This window comes from Patella vulgata, chromosome 6, assembly GCF_932274485.2.
Source record: "Patella vulgata chromosome 6, xgPatVulg1.2, whole genome shotgun sequence".
Classification (NCBI taxonomy): Eukaryota; Metazoa; Mollusca; class Gastropoda; family Patellidae; genus Patella; species Patella vulgata.
Genome location: NC_065884.2, coordinates 74815709 through 74827468, shown reverse-complemented (window position 1 = coordinate 74827468; position 11760 = coordinate 74815709).

Genomic DNA, 11760 nt, shown 5'->3' with positions numbered 1-11760 from the left:
CAACATGTGGCAACCTGTTGCCCAAAAAGCACGTATGAGCTGGAAGTAGAGACAAGTAAACATGCAAGTTTCGGTCCAACATTTCAAGCTACCAACCTCTCAACTCTTGTATCCTTCCGCCTTTAAAATATGAACATTCAACAAAACCTGGCAGAAAATATATATTCAAACCCATAGGCGTACGTAGCCAAACTTTTTTTGGGGGGGCAGCATATTTTCACGACAAATATATTTCTTTAGAGTCCGCTTCGCCGCGGGCGGCAAAGCCGTCCGCCCGCGAGCGCCGGAGGCGCTAAGCGTTCGACGGGGGGTCTGGGGGGCCTCGCCCATAAAATTTCCAGGCATTTCGAATACTTTCTAGTAATTTGGAGTGGGTAGTAAATTATGTCAGTTGCAGCATAAAAACTGATACAAAATCATCTTTAAAATACAAGCTTTATTACTACGAAAACAAGAACAAGTCGAACGATTTACTTTTGCCACATTTTTCATTTTATGAGACTTCACATTTTTTATCAGGGAAGGCATAAACAGAGGATTTATACTGCTTTTCAGCTGCTCACTTCTATCACTGGGCTCGTCCGGTGCATGGAGTTGGATGCCAGTATACAGGAACACAGTACTCAAGAACTGAGAAAGGCCATGTGTACGCGCTAGTTCTATTCAGATGGCGTACGTGTTCATCATTGACTGGACTGCTTTCTTTCCGCTTCCATATTATTAATAATATTCAAAACCCGACAGACGGCGCGACGCTTCCCGACAAACTGAGCATTCATCCCCGACAAGACCATAGCCTTCCCCGACAAGGCCATACCCCTACCCCCACCCCATTTTCAAAAACTCCTCGGCTAATGACCGATCTCACAATTCTGAGCTCTTTTCAGATTTCTATTTTTATTCATGAAAATATTTTTTTTTTGTGGGGGGGGGGGGGGCGGTACCCTCCCTCCCGCCCCCCCGCCCCCCCCCCCCCGCCTAGTACGCCTATGTTCAAACCTTTTTCTTCGATTCTACACCAAAATCTCAACAAAAATCGCCATGCAAGGGGGTGGGGGGAGGGAAAGGGAGAGAAAGACAAAAAAATAACTTTCGCCCTTCATCAGATACTGTAAACTCGTACAATCATTTTAGACATTTCCTGTTCTTTGGTTCCGAACTTTAAATAAAATTCTAAATATTCATTATATTTTTCAAAATGCGTTTGAATTAGTCAGCCGTTGTGAAACTCGTGCCTGCGTAAACGGGTTCATAGTTACGCTCAGCCGATATTCCAAATTTAGGAATGAAATGAAAATTATGTACGTCAATTAACAGAAAAAAAACTGCCCATATTGATACCACTTAAGTTTAAGTATTCAAGATACATAAACAATTATTACATAAAATCGATTAATACATAATTAAAGTACAAACAAGAATTTTCGTTCCATTCCTAAATTTGGTATATCGGCTGAGCGCAGGCGTGAGTTTCACAATGGCCGACTAATTCAAATGAATTTTGTTTGTGTTCTGTATCACTTCTACATGACAATAGGGTATGATTATTATAAATGCGTGTCGGAGGTAGCAAGAAATGATTCCCTTTGGTGATCAAAGCAGAATCACGATGAGAAATAGGATTCCAAAATAGCCTTAGAACCGAGATGGGAGAAAAGCCTTATTTTTATATTAGTTGTCTTTAGGATCGGGTAGTAACGATGAGAGTAAGCCTCTAACAGACTTCGTTACTAAAGTAACTACATAAAATAGATCCAGGAATTGACTTTTAGATAATATTGGAATTCTACAGCGTTATAATTGTCGTTAATATAGCTTTACAATTAATTATCACGTCATTTTATAAATATTCCAGGAGCTATTGAGTATAATATATAAAGATGTCTTACCCTTAGATCTGCTAATATAAATATTCCAGGAGCTATTGAGTATAACATATAAAGATGGCTTACCGTTAGATCTGCTGATATAAATATTCCAGGAGCTATTGAGTATAATATATAAAGATGTCTTGCCGTTAGATCTGTTAATATAAATATTCCATTAGCTATTGAGTATGATATTTAAAGATCTGCTCAATACAATAGTAGAGTTCTGTATATAGATTTTAAAACTTAACCAGCACTATATGTAGTATACCCATTGAACTATCCAATATGCTACAAACACTTACAGTATATATTACCGCCTAAAACATCCAGCCTACATACCTATAATATTATATAGCTACTGATCTATATACCTGCATGAATATATACCTATATACAGATACCTGTATATAGAAAGTCTACCACCGTACAGCTACTCAGTGTTATACTATTTGTTATTATTGAATAAAGTCTTACATATATCTGAATATATTAAAGGTACGGGCGGTTATAAACTAAAATAGACAGAATTAACAAGTATGGTGTTTTCATATTATATGCGTTTACATATTATATTCAATATGAAAACTCAGTTCAATATTATAAGATATAATATCTCTACGATTACATTTGACGTAATCATATTTTTCCACAGTAATGATATTACAGGTATGTAGTCTGTTAAACAGGTATGTAGTCTGTAAAACAGGTATGTAATCTATAAAACAGGTATGTAATCTGTTAAATTTATATCTCTGTCTTTATATTTGGTTTCTAATTCATTCTCGAGATCTTTTAATTCATTTCTAGATTCCTTATTTTTAGTTTTACAATAGCTTATTGTTTTCTCTCTTTTCTAATTTGCCTATTTTCTAATTTGGATTTATACTCTTCTAGTACACAGTTTATTAGTAGTTTATATTCACCATCTTCCAATAACTGCTACCCTTTTCATTCGGGTATATTTAATAACTATAGGGTTTTTTTACATACATTTATCTGAGGATACAAATCCTTTGATACCAATAATAAATAAATCCTACTATATTGTGACTGGTCATTTCTATTAAAAATGATGATATTAATAAAATTTATCAAAGTTTTTAGATGTCTTAAATAAAGCATTAATACAGTATATCACAAGAAAAGTAGTAACTATAAGACTAAATGATGAGCCATTTATAAATAACACGATACGTATTAAAATTCGTAAAAGAAATAAAGCACACAAACGCGCTAATCAGTGGCTATTATTTAGAAAAAAATGCGAAATGAAGTTATAACATTAATTAGGGAAGCTAAAAGTAATTTTGAAAATAAATTAGAACAACAAATAAATAATAACAACATGCCTTCAAATAAATGGTGGAAAATAGCTAAATCTATTACAAATTTTGATCATGAAAAGATAGCCACCTCCCTATTATTTTATAAAAACTCCGTTTGCATACACTCGGATAAGGCAAATTTTGCAACAATTTTAAGGCAACGAATTACAGAAATTTGTTGTAAGCGAACAAGAAGTAAAAGGTCAGTTACTAATTTTTAACCGTTGAAAGCCTTTTGGGCCCTATAATATTAGTTCCAATCCCAATTAACAATAGCTATTCGTATACAATACAGTTCAGAAGAATATATACTGAAAGTTTACAAATATACTAAGCAGGTAAAGAATCGTCAGGTTGGTATGTTAGTCAGTATAGACGCATTGCATAAAGCATGCCAAATGTTTTTATTGTATATATGTGACCACATCTCCAACTTTACCTGAGCAATAAGGCTCCTTCCCAAACAGAGAATTGAACCCAGGAAATGTTCTCAAAAACGCAACCTTACTCCTGAGATGGTAATGTGTTCTCAGTGATTTCCATGTAACTCATGCTGCACGTGCTGTTCACCGGACCAGCCCTATAAAGTGTACCCTATAAAGTGATCGCCCCCGAACTGGTAGACCAAGGTTTACCACAAGGCGATAAGACCGCCATATTGTGCGACAGTACGTGCAGAATCCCTTCACACGGGCATCTGAGACAGCAGGCCAGACAATGGGAACACACGGAAGACCCATCACGAGGTCCCGTGTACACATTGGCGTGCACGTAAAAGATACCTTGGCAGTTGAAATTCGATATAAGAGTAGGCCGTAGCGCCGCTGCCCGGGCAAAATTTCCCTCATAGCCCAGGTTAGGAGCAGAACAGTAGGACGTTAAACCCCATTTCATTTCATTTCATGTAAATGGATTGAACACTGTTAGTAATAGACAACAATGTGTAGTTTTAGGAGGTTTCAAATCACATTATTTGCATATCGATTAAGCAGTCCCAGTGTACTGGGTCCTTTTTTACTTTTAATTCATTTAAATGATATCTCTGGTAATATTACTAACAACATACGAATATTCGCCGATGATACTTCACTTTTTACCATTATCCATAATGGTCCTCTAAGTAGCGCGAACTCTAAGTAGCGCGAACTCTATAACTAAAGATCTGAATATTATCTCGTCGTGTGCTAAACAGTGGTGTGTAACTTTAATTAACCCCAATAAAACTAAAAAATGTTATTTTTACTAGGAAAAATACTATTCATCCAGACGCTCTCTTCGAAAATACAAAAGTTGAAAACGTAAATATTCATTGTCATTTGGGATTACGATTTCAGTCTAATGCATTATGGTCAAATCATATTTCAAATATATACCAGAAAGGATGGAGCAAATTTGGATCAAAAGGCAATATTTTCCGATAATTATGACAGTAAATCTTTAAGGTTTTCAGTATGTTCAGAGTACCCAAAAATACCTTACAAAGGAACCCTTTGGCTATAAATACTTTCAAGTCTTGGAATGTGTGGAGAAATAATCGAAATGTTGACGAAAAGTAAATTCTGAAAGATATCTTAAACATCGATAACCGATATAAATATGCCGTTTATTTCGGTGCTGAATGCTACAAATTGTACCAGGAAAATATTTAATTGTCAAAAGAATAAAAATTTATTTCTGTGTTCTTTGTATTATTTCGATCATCAACGTCATCAGCTGTTGATATGAACCGAATATATCAACCCAAGATGACGTCATGACAGGTTGATATGAGATATAACTTATATGCACATCATATATTATAATACTGGAAATAGGAAAGAGAATATCATTCATTGTCAATTAAGAAATAAAGCTAGTAGCTTAAATAAGCACTTATCTTATTCCACCATTTGCTGGGTGCAACAAAGGTGTTCTCTAACAGTATTTACCATTATTCGTCCAGAACATTTCTCCAAAATAATATACACCAGCTTAAGCTAAATGTTACAATGTTAAGAAATATGAAGTTATTAAAATGAAAGCGCAATCATTATATAAAACTTAGCTAAAAAGTTCAGTTGTTAAAACTCATCACAATCGGAACATAAAACTTTGTTAACAAGTTCAATTTTTTAAAAGTCATCACAAACACTCCATAAAATTTTGCTTAAAGATCGTTAAAATAAGGGAGGATGGTGCCACCAAAATGTAAAAAGAACATTAAAATACAAGAAATACATTTATCAAATATTAAAAGATAATATCATCTTATAGTGTTTATACATAATATAACATTAATCTGTTGGTCAAATGGTTCTATATATAGAACAGAATACATCAACATCTTCATTTCACTTTGACATATATTTATTAACTTAATCAATTTCTCTTCAACCCATAACCAATCTAGTGTTACAATACCTTTTTTTTATTATTTTCTCCTGCCAGACATCAAAATAATATAATCAATTTCTCTTGAACCAATAACCACTCTAGTGGTTACGATATTCTCTTTTCCCTGTGTATATATTATACTTTTCTCCTGTTAATCATCAAAATAATATAATATATATTTTATTATTGATTTTTATATTTGAGCTCTACCATAATGGCTGACGTTGAATATTATAACCCTAACCCTACCGCGGGGTCAGTACTCGGACCTGTACTTTATATTATCTTCACAAAGCCTATCACTAAGATTGGTGAAGGCTATGGGCTAAATATTCATTTGTTTGCAGACGACACCCAACTTTATATTGAATTTGACACAGACTCTCAACATTCTACGATACATAATATAGAACTTTGTCTCACAGAAATTCTTGCGTGGATGACAGAACATTTCTTGAAATTAAATCCAAATAAAACAGAACTGCTAGTAATTGGAACCAAGCAACAACTCCGGAAAATTGATCAAAAGTTAGTTAATTTTGATAAAGAAATAATTTCAGGAACCCATAAAGCTCGAAATATTGGTGCTATATTAGACTAGAACCTATCGTTTAAAGATCACATACAAAGTATTTGCTCCACTGCCTTCTTTCATATACATCGAATTGGAAAGATCCAACGCTATCTCAATGAAAATAAAGAAAAACTCATTCACGCATTCATCTCAACTAAACTAGATTACCACAATGGTTTACTATATGGCATACCATACTATCAGATTAACAAACTACAACATGTTCAAAATTCAGCAGCTCACTAAAACTAGAACACATCAACACATCTCCCCAGTATTGCTATCTTTACATTAGCTCCCAATTCAGCAAAGAATTAAGTTCAAGTTACTCCTCTTCGTCTTCAACGCGTTAAACGGTCAAGCTCCATCTTATATAAAGAGTCTTGTAAAAACCCTATACTACCGGCAGAAATCTCTGTTCTCAGAAAAAACATCCTCTAAAATCTCCAGCCATTAACTTACAACTTGGAAAACGTGCCTTTTTTATGCTGGTCCTTTTCTATGGAATAGACTACGACAATCGATAAAACAATCACCGTCTGTGGGCTATTTTAAATCTCAACTCAAAACATTCTTATTTCAAAACCCTGATCTGTAAATAATCAGTAAATATAAAAACCAACAGCGCCTTAGAAACTGTCTTCTTCAGTATTGATGCGCTTTATAAATGACGATATTAATATTATTATTATATAAAGCTATCTTTTGGTTTATTTTACTTAACGCAATATTTATAGAATTCAAGAATGACAATATGATACGTATTGTCTGTTTATGAACATAATCATCATCAAAGGGACCAACCAAAAACAGTTTTTCTGACAAAGTAGCAACTTATAATTATTCCCAGGGAAGTGTTTTCCTGAACATTTAACGACTTTCAATACATCAATCAGGTTCCATCCATCCACCAATTTTTTTATATACCATGTATCAGGCGAAGGGGACAGTATGTTGAATCATAGTTTTTATATACCATGTATCAGGCGAAGGGGACAGTTGTAGTAATACTGATGGCAGGTATTTGTGCTAAAGAACACACATGTAAAATAAAATTATGGTCTTGATTAATTATTCTTCATTGGCAAAATTTTAGCTATGGTATAAGTTTATTCTGAAACACAAATTAAATTGTTTATGAAATATTGTGACAATAACAGAAGATGAGGTCTAAAGACAAATAATGGAGAAATATGATGGCCGAAATAATATTGTTATCTTTCATATTATTGATTCTAATTCATATGCAAGAAATAGAGAAAGTATATGCTGGTTATTTTGATACATCAACTGAACTATAGATTAATGAACATGTTGGTCATGTATATGTTTCTTTGTTATAAAACATATATCATGTTTATTGACCAAATTAGGTAACAATCCCTGTCGATATACAGGTTGGGGTGGATGTCCATTCCATATTTGGAATTTAGCTGTTATCAGTTGTTTACGTAAAAAACACAGACAAAAGAATACACCTCAGACAAAAGAATAGGTACCTATAAAAGAGAGTGGGGGGATAGCATTGGGCAGAGCTCACACCGCCTGTCATACCAGCCTTTAGTTATTTGAGACCATGAAAAATTGTGTTTAACGCTTCCAGTTTGTAGAAATAAAATGTTTAAGACAAGAATCTAAACTGTAGTAGTAACCTAGTCATGGAAGAAAATACAGCGTGAAGAAGGTAGATTGAAGATTTGATAATACTACACGGTTTGTAGAAATAAAATGTTTAAGACAAGAATCTAAACTGTAGTAGTAACCTAGTCATGGAAGAAAATACAGCGTGAAGAAGGTAGATTGAAGATTTGATAATACTACACGGTTTGTCGAATCATAGTTTTTTATATATGATATATCAGGCGAAGGGGACAGTGTGTTGAATTACAGGGGACAGTATTTCTATACGATTATCAGGCGATTTGTTATTTTTTATTTCTGTAGGAAATATGGATTTATTTGGGTAATTGCATATCGATTGACCAACTCCAAGATGGCTGCAATGGCTGGTTCATTTTGTACTTTGTGACTTTGTGGATTTCAATGAAATTTAATAAGTACATGTATGTTGTTGTCAGGGGGTGGTTGTTTCACCCCTACAACAATAAGTACATGTATCTTGTCAGGGGGTTGCTGTTTCACCCCTACAACAATAGTTTATTATCGTAACAACGGTAGCAATGACAATCGAGACGACGCTATTCTACTAACACCAATAACTCTGCTCAGAATGAAGTAAATCACAGAACGGACAATTGAAACATTTTGACTCACTGTGATTGACTAGATTGGGCACATTGTAAAATTATTATGGGATGTAACAATATTATGACCTTGACCTACATGTATATCAAATCAGATATTATTCTTGAGACCGAAAGGAGATTTGTGACCAACAATTGCCTCACATTTTGAAGAATAAAACTTATAAAGAACCTCAACTGTAGTCTGTAGTTTTGGTCACGTGATTGCTCAGTGATTAAGGCGCTGACTCGGTATCAGTTGTGCTGGATAGAGGGTCGGACAAAGACAGTGCCTAGTCGTTTGGATTTACTAAACATAGGCGTGCTCGGTATCCCCAGTGGATTCATTCCGTTCTATTCCACTAACCCCTGGGTTAATCTAGGGGAGGGGGCACGTTTTCAAGTTATCCACCCTTGATAATTGTGCTATTTTTATCGACCAAACCCTATAAATAGTTAATTGTAAAGTAAATTGGCAAAGGGAAGTAACTCTCAGCGGACAAGGTTAGGAGCTAGCCTAAATGAGAGAAGTCAAAATTATTCCAAATGCGTATTTATTAACTCCAAGTTATATAATATTATATTAATGAAGACCGGACGTTTATATATGTAGGTTCAAGAGTTTTATTGAGAGTCCTACGTCCACGTGATATCGTAGACAAGTCATTGTGAATCAAATTGCCAAGTATAAGTTCAATGATAATAAACATAACAGAATGAAACATTTCAGTCAAAGAACGAATAGTAATAATAATAACAAAAGTAAAACATATAGATGTTATACATATTTGAAATCAGCGAAACATATTACAGATTTTGATAATACAATTAAATATAAATGAATTAGAAATATATACATTATTTACATAATTAATTGTTGACCCAAGAAAACACAGACAAAACACTTCCGGAAGACTGATCCAGAAGGATCTAGTTTACTCCATTCAGACCCGACCAAATGACAAGTGTTATCAATGGCGTGCTATTGTTCTGATGTTCCTGTTAAATTCAGGAGAATATAATGTTGTAAAACTACAGGCAATCCGAGTTTTAAAACTTTTTGTTTTATTCCTAGACCTAAAGATTGACGAATTATCCGTCGACATTTTGATCTCAGCGATACACCGTAACAATATTTCAGAAACTCATTTTCATATTCGTTTGTGTGCTCATACAAATTTTCTCGTTCAAAATTCAAAATGGCGAGTATGTCAGTAATCTTGGCGCCACTTTCGTACAATATTTTTCTCATTCTCTGGCGCTTGTCGGAATCGAACTCGTCAAAATCTGAATAACGCTCTACTGAGTAATTAATTTCCAACTCCGAAAGGGGACAATTCTCTGACATCAAAAACCGGAAGAAGGCATCACACTGTTGTTTATCCCAGTTCTTTAAAGCAATCTGTATAAATGTTTGTCCATTTGCGTCTGGTCGATCGAGACAATAAACGCCATTCGAGTTTGTTATTAATTTAAAGCACGTGAGCCAATGATGTCCATGAAATAATCTAATATGATCTAAAGCACATAAACCATCCTTGTCAACATCACTGACATCAACACCACGATCAAGTAGATTCTTTACACGTGCCACGTCGTTTTCCATAGCTGCTAACATCAATTGCGTTTTATCTGTATTTGGTGAAATCTGCTTATTGGTTTGGTATAAATCGCTCTTGTCTGTTTGTGACACAACCATTGTGTTATTCATCGTTAATGACGTCATCTCGATGAATCTTCTTCCTGTCAAATAAAACAACGTATTCAATTTTTATTTTAAAAATATACACAAGTTTGCCAGGGGTTTATCAGTGTGAATATTATACACATTTCTATATGATTCTTCTAATAACAGATACATAACTGGGCAGTCAGACCTGCTAGCAGGGCTTCGTCCTCTACACCGACAATACTCTGACTGTAGAACCGATCTCCCATCTCCTGGCGACAGGAGGCTATTTGGAAATGGTAATTATCTTGGATACACCGCACCAATCACAAAATAAATAGATGACACTCAATAATTACTTGCACATATATCGTTTTCAAAGCAATTGCTTACCCTGAACAAAAAATAAACCTTATCGTACTCAGTCAGGGTATTGATGTAATGACGCCGTTAATCGAATGTTGCCACTCCCAGGGAATAAAATTACATACCTCTGCCTAGACTAAACGGTACAGTAATAAATATCTACATTAATTAGAAACAGAGTTATTATGTCTACATTCATTAGAAACAGGGTTATTGGCTTATCTTTACTTAGTCTAAGCAGAAAATGCTCATCATCAAACTTATTCAAGGCGTTGATGTAATTAAATTAAATCCCAAATGTCACTTCCCTTAAACAAGAAGCAGAGTTCTAAAGTCTTATCAACTTCTTATCAACCTGCTTAAAATTTTAAAATGGCCATCACAAAACCTAGTCAATACTTTACACTAATAAACATCTACACTACTAGTCAATACTTTACACTAATAAACACCTACACTACTAGTCAATACGTTACACTAATAAACACCTACACTACTAGTCAATACGTTACACCTGCACTGCATTTAAACATTTTACCTCAATTAGAAGCAGAGTTAGTATGTTCCAAAATCCATGACAACGGATAGACAGACAAGCTGATTGACTGGTAGACCCATATTAGCCCCCCCCCCCTTGCTTTTGTCGGAAGGAGGCAATTGATATTTGCTAAAGATGAAGACCTATAGGTGTTCTTGCTATAATTATTCAAATATAGATAACGATGTATAATACAGAGCGAAATATTTGACTTTATAAAGCTTTCTAGATTTTCTAAATGTGGTCTTATAAACAATATATAATATTTTTACCTTTATATTTTCTCTCGGCTATTCTTCAACGCTTCCCATGTTCTCTGAACTAATTATTTCTCGGAAAACACATAACAATAATTGCTTATTGCGTATAACATACATATTTAGAATGTGGAATCACCGATTATTTACACGGAATTCGAAAGTAGTATCATTCATATAAGGCTTTAAATAGCTCCATGACAACAGACAAACAACTGGTTTATTTTTAGCATAATATGTAAAGAGAAACCGAAAGTAGGAAATGGGTGAATAATCCACTAAACACAACTGGGTTATTTCGGAACTAAAATATGGTTGTTGTTTCTGAAAGATATTTTAAACATTAACACTAACCAGTTAATTCGTATTTGCACCTATTTGCACCTGTCGTCGGAATGTGAGTCTAGCCTTCCTTGTGAAAGACTGGGATCGATATAAAGTTGTTTACTAATTGTCTTGTGACAAGGAAGTAAAACAAGCATTTATCTATTCTCTGAACGGATTAAACAGAATGGGATTCACGTCACACGTGGCTGCACCCACC